Source organism: Mytilus trossulus, chromosome 4 (genome assembly GCF_036588685.1).
Source record: "Mytilus trossulus isolate FHL-02 chromosome 4, PNRI_Mtr1.1.1.hap1, whole genome shotgun sequence".
NCBI classification, from domain to species: domain Eukaryota; kingdom Metazoa; phylum Mollusca; class Bivalvia; order Mytilida; family Mytilidae; genus Mytilus; species Mytilus trossulus.
In genome coordinates this window covers 11,042,831-11,051,254 of record NC_086376.1, presented here as the reverse complement: position 1 = coordinate 11,051,254, position 8,424 = coordinate 11,042,831, and positions in this window count along the sequence as shown.

The following is an 8,424-nucleotide window of genomic DNA, read 5'->3' as shown; positions in this document are numbered from 1 at the left end:
TCAGCCTACTGTCAATATATGCTGTCATGACGTCTTGTTAGGTTATTGACAATTTTTCTGTTAGTTATTATTTAAAAAAAAGCCTTTATACAAGTATAAATTTTGTAAATTATTCGGACTTAGGTCAGGACGTTACGAGAGCTAGGGATGCTGATGCAGCAGATTATAGACATATTTCCATCCCCCTTTTTGCTTTCTGAGTGAAATGTACACTTTGTGACAACGTTAATCTTTTATTATGCTGTGCATACATTTTATAAGCTTTCAAAATGATGATTCGTACAGTCAAACCATTTTAAAAACATGCTTGTTTACAAAATTTCCCTCCATAATGGCTATGAATAACAGAAAGAGGTGACGGGGAAGTAAGACAACTCGTCCCAATGGAATCGCCCCACACCGAATCGTCCCACTTTTTCACTAACTCGACACAACTTTGAATAAAAATCGCACCACAACTCGTCCCACTCATGACAGTAGAATTCTGTTAGATTTACTCCTGCCAGCTCGCCCTATTTATGAAAATTGTTAAAATCCCAATAATAATAGAATAGAATAGAATATTTTTATTTCCCAAATTACAGGTCCCATAAAGGGCATAAAATCAGATACAATTGATTTACATAATTAGTAACAACAGCAATAATAGAGGCATATACATATATAATTGGAATATAAGCATTGGTCAGAATCAAGCTAAAACCCACATATATATTGTGAATAAAAGAATAATAAAATTACATTATACATGCATATGTATTTATTTTCAACATAATTTATTTATAATATAATCCAGGTATGTCAACTCGCCAGATAAGCCAGTGTAGATTATTGAAAACTGATCTACACAGAATACAAAAACAATCCCTTGTGACATTAATAAGACAATAACAATCAAAACCAAGGAGTAAACAAAGACTCACAAAACAAAAGAACATTTACATCAACAGTTATAAATAATAATTAAGAAACACCACGAACGTTACTCCACTAAAAACCGGGAGTGAAATCAGGTGCTCCGGGAGGCCACGGTAAGCATTTCAAGGCCTGCACCGTATACGACACCCGTCGTGTTATTTCTTTGTTTAGTTCGGTAATGATGGAAGGTTATTATGACTGAGGAAGAATATCAGATATGATTTCTGACACACTTTTGTCATAATGGCCAATCAACTCATGATGGCGACCCGGCGTAAAATTTCTTGAGTGATGACCTTAATTTTATTGAATCATAGCCCTGTCTTAGCAACTTTTGAGAAAGCAGTATTCCTCTTTCAACAAAGTCAACGTACTTTGAGCTAGCTCTAGAGTAACGTATAAATTGAGACACATATACTCCATATGCTGGTGCCGCTGAGATGTTGCTACACAGAAATGGAAAGTTGACTATAGGAAAATTAAAATCATCGCGTTTGTCATAAATTTTGGTATTCAACCTACCATCAGTAGTCATTTCGAGAAAAGGGTCTAAATATGAAGAAGATGTATCTGTGTCGGTAGTATCTTTAATTTCAAGATCACTTGGATATATTAAATGTACGTGATCACTGAATCGATTATTATCAAGAGACATTACATCATCAATATACCGAAAGGTGAAATTAAAAGACTGGGCTATTTTTTCTCCTTTCTGCACAAGCCCTTGGGTAAATTCTGCTTTATAGGAATATAAAAAACAAATCTGCAAGTAGAGGAGCGCAATTGGTACCCATTGGGATTCCAATAGTCTGTTAGAAGACCAAACCTCCATATTCAACAAATATGTTGTCCTATGTTGTCAATTAAAAAGTCCAGCATGGCAGTGATATCCTCGTCGTTATATTTTTTCCTTTACACTGTATGATTTTTCACAAAGTAAGCTGAATTCCAACCCAAAACTAAATATTTAAAACGTGTAATGCCCTTTTTGTTAAAGATGATAAAATCGAAAATTTAATGTTTGATAAAGATTGAAATTAAATGATGTTTCACTTCTTAGAATATAATCAGGAAAATATATATTAGATATACTGTTCCCAGATATAATTGAGGGGCCTGATGGCATATGGTTATTTTCGTTCTTCGTGATCAGCGCATTTTCGCTATCCGGTGATCCGTTTTTCTGAAGATTTTTTTGTTATATTTTACGGTATAAAGTGATCATGGGAATTTATTTTTTGTGAATCGTGAATGACAAAAAAATAAACTCGTGAATCGTGATGAGACCCCACCCCATAATTGTAGACAAATTTTTTTATTATGTAATTTATGTATTGATTAGTTCAAGTATTTGTATACTACACACATCCTTGATCGGTTATTTGAGAATAGATTTATTCTTACAGGCTTATAGTTATTTTCAAAATTGTTTCGAAGACAATCTGTTTACTGTTTCATTATCCGGTATATTATCATAAAATTTAACTTGATTCCAATTTAAAAGCAATTTATTTTCATAGAATTGAACGGATGTATACTTTTACAAAAAATGTCTTTGAAGACCAAAAAATATGTTCTGATTCCAATCAGATTTCCCCCATACCTTATAGTGTTAAATTTTTGCCCCATATGCATTCTGTTTTTCATAAGTGGGGCGTGTTAGTACACAGGAGCTTGGTTAGCAGATTAGTATAGAAAGTCCCTGGTTAGCAGATTAAAAATGTTGTTAATCAATTTTTTTCAGATCTTTTTTTTCGTATTTCCTGTTTATTTGTATTACATTATTAACGGTTTAAACGGTGACATCACTTTTCTAGCAATGTGTTGTATACTATCCATATCCGTATACTGAAAGATCCAAATACCAGGAAATATGAGATTTTTATACCAACGGGACTGCATCCTTTTTCATAAGTAGCCGGGTGAGTTAACAGACCTATATTCAGCGGTTTGTTAACCCTTTTAATGATCATAAGTGGGACGCGTTGTCAGACCTTTATACAACTTTTGCTGAATAAAATTGATGGGAAGTTAAACAATTCTGTCAAAAGTATATACCAAGGTTCGAAGTCATGTGTTTGTATAAACTGTAAACTGTCGTCGTGGTTTTGCTGTAAAACTGGTGTGAAGCAGGGAGATAATTTATCGCCGACACTCTTCTCCATATTTATAAACGATCTTGTCCAATAAATGAATGACATAAATCTTAGGGTAGACTTACTTGAAATGAAGTTATCATTATAATGGTATGCAGATGATATATAAACGTTCGTTGAAAGTCGGCTGAGAATCTTCTGTGTATGTTGAATACACTTCACAATGGTGTAAACGCGCGTTGGGAATGTTAATCAATATAGATAAATCTAAATGTATTCATCCAAAAAACTTAACCAATAACCAAAAGAAACTATACTTGAATTTACAATTAGAAAAAACAAATTAGAGAAGGTTGAAAATTACAAATATCTAGGGTTTACATTCTGTCATAACAGTTTCATATAAACCAATGCAGAAAATTGTGCGAAAAATTGTCTAACTCGTGTGTAGTTCCTATCATAGATTATGCCTCAAGTGTCTAAGGGTACAGAGAATTTCAAACTATAGACAAAATTCATTACCGTACAAAATGATATGTACACCATTTTGAGCCTACTTCCGCCCTACATGGGGATGTTGGAAGCCAGTCAGTTTGAAGATGGACACACATGGTGAGGTATTGGAACAGACTACTTAAAGTCTGAAGATGATCGCATAACGAAGTTCGCTTTTCATGCAGACTACAATCGATGTTTGTCCATCTTAGAATTGCTTGGCTTCCTCCAACAATGATAAAAATGAGCTTCATCTCATGTCAGAATGCCCACTTTAGGATATCCAAAAGGGAACATTTTTTTCATTACATTTCTAACATTTGTTATAATTTTAAAAATCTTCTAAAGTATGATGTTCTCAACCTATTTATAAACAAACAGAATCAGTTTCAATTTGAATTTGCAAAAAAAAAGACATATGGAAAAAGGCAAAATCATGGACAGAATCATTTTAATAAAAATACCAAACGATCTTTTCTTACGACCATCCTTGTGTAGATTTAATTGACGTCAAATTCTCGACTTTGAACTCAAGTTACTTCAAAACTAAATGCAGCAATTAAAAACCAAAAACTGAAACATTGTTACTACTGGTTTAACTTTAAAGTTCAGGTATTCAAAAATATACGCAGCTGTGTTAATTTCTATTGACAATTCACAATAAAATACAAGCATCAACAAGTTTTTATTGATATGCTTGTACCTTTTAAATCCAGAAGAAATACCAAGAAAATAAAAAAAACACATGAAGAGTCCATTTTTTAACTTTTATCAATCACGCTATACAGCCAAAGGCCACTGCAGAGAAAAACAAGTTATAGGTTCTCAATTATTTCGATATGTCTTTCTAATCAATTCGTTTTGTGATGGTTGATTTTTCGCTATGTTTAAATGATTCTTTCCGTTAACTGCTAATCCTTCTTAAACCAGTTTTGATTTAACCATAATCCACAGCAAACAAATATGTAACAAAGAAGCACAAAAATACACACAGTCAAAGCACATGGTCAAACATGAAAAACAAGAATACAAGATTTACAATAGCACAATAACGGGAGTTTACGTTGCAAATAATAGATTCTAATAGTTTATTTCAAACGTTGCAAATAATCTTAAATTCAGTTTTTTCTGCTGTACATCATATTTGGTTTTCCTTCATTGTCTTGTACATAAATCAGGCCTTTAGTTTTCTCGTTTGCATTGTTTTACATTTGTCCTTGCGGGGCCCTTTATAGCTCACAATTGCCGTATGGGTTTTTCTTATTGCTAAAGGCCGTAGGGTGACTTATAGTTCTTAAAAGTTCTGTGTCATTTAGTCTCTTGTGGAGATTGTCTCCGATAGGCAATCATATCACATCTTTTTTTTTTCTAGTTGAACTCCACACGCATGTGTGAAACATCTCAGGTACATACATATTTAGCCGATGCGGACTGATGAATTTCTTTACGACTTAATTTAAAGACTTCAAGTTAAGAGAGCTTGAAATACTGGCACTGTGTTAACACTCGTGAACAGTTATATGATATCACCTAACAACCATTCATGCAGTCAATAAATATTATTGCAGGTTCCGACTTGGGACTGATCTAACAATACTACTCGGAGATACTTAAAAAAGCTAATGCAAAGCTAATTTCAACAAATAGATAAAGGTTTTCCCAGACTAAAACAACCCTTTACACAGTTACATAGTTATAAAAGTCATATTATACTATACAGCATGCAAAAAAGAAATAAAAGAATAAATAACAATCAAACTTAAATGTTGCAGCTCAAAGGTGCTTATCAATGTTCTGACAATTTGCTTAAACATATATATTGATGTCAAATTTTCAAAAAATATCATAACGACCTATGAACTACGGTTCCGTAGTTACAATCATACCAGAAACATATAATACATTCTAATACAGAACACACATGATTGAATCCAAGGGTTTTTATTTGTTAATTTTTACAGGGTAATTTATACAAGATAAGTGAGCAGAGTTGCATGCACCTGTAACATCTGATTCATGAAATGCACTTCTATAGGTGACTGGGCTAATTTTGATTCTGAATCAATCACAGCCTGACCCTACAACAATCCAATTAAATTTAATTTTCTGATTTCGCTATACTCTTATATGCACGAACACGCGAGTTAACACAGGTCCTAATTTTAATCAGATTGACCAAACAATAACAATTACAATATGCATGCTATTAGTTTACTTTCTTTTAATTATTTTGAATTTCATCCACTAACTTTGATTTTTTTTTTAATAAACTGCAATATGTCAAACATAATTGAAACCTCAAATAAATCGACACATTTATAACAAAAGAATATATCTCAAATGTGTAACCTATTAATTTTATCTTGGAACACTAAGAATGCTATTATCTTTATATTTTAATCAAGTTGTCTCGTATCAAAGAAGTTTTTTCCCGAAGGAATAAATAATTCAGACTTTATTAAGCATATAACGTATGATCAATGAATTCAATTTAAAACATTTCCTAAATATCAAATGTAAACGGTAAAGCAATGCAGGAGGCTATCTTTTATGTTGTTGATAACAAATCTCCTCGAGTCATGTCTAGGATGAAAACCACGAATTGGTTAGTCTAAATAGCATGAGAGCTTGAAGTTCTTATTTTTAAAATGGCGATTCAAGCTTAACAGTTTCATTTTATGGACTGTTTAAGTACGTTTTTTGTTTGTTTCTGGATATATCCAAAACCTATTGTTCTGTTTAGTTGCATGTGTTTAGCTCATCTCGAAAGCTGTTTATATTTTATTGTTTAACTCGTCTTTAAAACTTGTCGTGTTTAGCTCGTGAAAACTGTTACTTTTTGGATCGTCTTGAAAACTGTTCGTGTTTATCTGTCTTGAAAGCTGTTCGTGTGTAGCTCGTCTTTGCAGCTTTCGTTCAGCAGCTGAAAATGAATTATGACGATAAAACATCATTGAAGGAGAAACGAATATTTTCGAGACATAAAAGTGAAAACTCTATCTTATGGCGACACTTAGCAGATAGGAATATTATAAAGAACTCACAACTGACTCCTAGTCTTAGTCGATGGCACAGTAGCAATAGGATTAATACTGAAGAAGGACTAAGACAACACATTATGACCAAGGTCAGTAGTGACAGTGAACTGAATGTTGCAGATTCACGTCGGAAATGCTTACCACCTATAACACTTCCACCGATATACTTAAGTAAAGGTGCTCCCATTAAATACAATGAATCTAAAATGACGAACAAAGGGTCGCTTTCTCCAAAGGATTGGGAAGAACTTCACAACTGTAGATATCTAAGACCAGCATTACCAAAATATAGACTTCCGGGATTAACAAATGATGAGAACAGCACAGAGAATGACTGAATGTTAAGTGGAAAGACATTAATTCACATTTATTTCTTTTGTTATTGATAAATTGTAAAGAAGGTAAAATATTTAGTTTTATTCTCTGCCTTCTTCCTGTCTACGATTTGAATATGATAATCATGATACAGAATTTTGTTTGTTTATTAATTTATCACATTTATGTGGGTATAATCTTTCCCTTGCTAATAATAAATACTTGGGACTGTGTCATTCAGAAATAATAATAATGGGGGGGGGAGGGGGTCACTGTGGCTTTCCATGTACCAATGTCCATGCAGTTTATCTGAGTTAACTGTACATTTTAAACGTCTCGCTCTTCTGTCGAGTTTTGCCACAGTATGTTCTGATGACGATCTGATGTTTATGGTCGCTGCTGTTAAAGATATGACATCTTGTAGGGCAACAAAAAATAGACAGATTCTACTCGCTTTTTGTGAAATTGTATTTATTATTTCCGTAGATGTTCATTTACGAACCTATGTGGCGGATTATTCATTATCCTGAACGAGATAAGAGTATGTTGTCAAGTTACTAGAGGCATTCGTGTCGAAATAAATCATACGATTAACGACTTCTATACATATGTGATATAATGTGTACATGATTCATATTTTTTTTATGAAATATACAACAACTTTACAAAAAATATAAACGAAAATTCAAACTATATTTTTAGTTATATTATTCAAACCAAGATTGGCATGAACAAAATAAATATTTACATCATTCTTAAGACATATATGTTGTATTAAAGCTCTTCATCTTTTATATAAGCTTTGGATTTCAAATATTTGGGATGACCGTGAATGCAGTTACGGTCATCAGCTTTACCCCAGTGATTTTTTAACTTTTATCAATCACGCTATACAGCCAAATGCCACTGCAGAGAAAAACAAGTTATAGGTTCTCAATTATTTCGATATGTCTTTTTAATCAATTCGTTTCGTGATGGTTGATTTTTCGCTATGTTTAAATGATTCTTTCCGTTAACTGCTAATCCTTCTTAAACCAGTTTTGATTGAACCATAATCCACAGCAAACAAATATGTAACAAAGAAGCACAAAAATACACACAGTCAAAGCACATTGGCAAACATGAAAAACAAGAATACAAGATTTACAATAGCACAATAACGGGAGTTTACGTTGCAAATAATAGATTCTAATAGTTTATTTCAAACGTTGCAAATAATCTTAAATTCAGTTTATTTGCTGTGCATCATATTTGGTTTTCCTTCATCGTCTTGTACATAAATCAGGCCTTTAGTTTTCTCGTTTGCATTGTTTTACATTTGTCCTTGCGGGGCCCTTCAGAGCTCACAATTGCCGTATGGGTTTTTCTTATTGCTAAAGGCCGTAGGGTGACTTATAGTTCCTAAAAATTCTGTGTTATTTGATCTCTTGTGGAGATTGTCTCCGATAGGCAATCATATCACGTTGAACTCCACACGCATGTGTGAAACATCTCAGGTACATACATATTTAGCCGATGCGGAGTGATGAATTTCTTTACGACTTAATTTAATGACTTCAAGT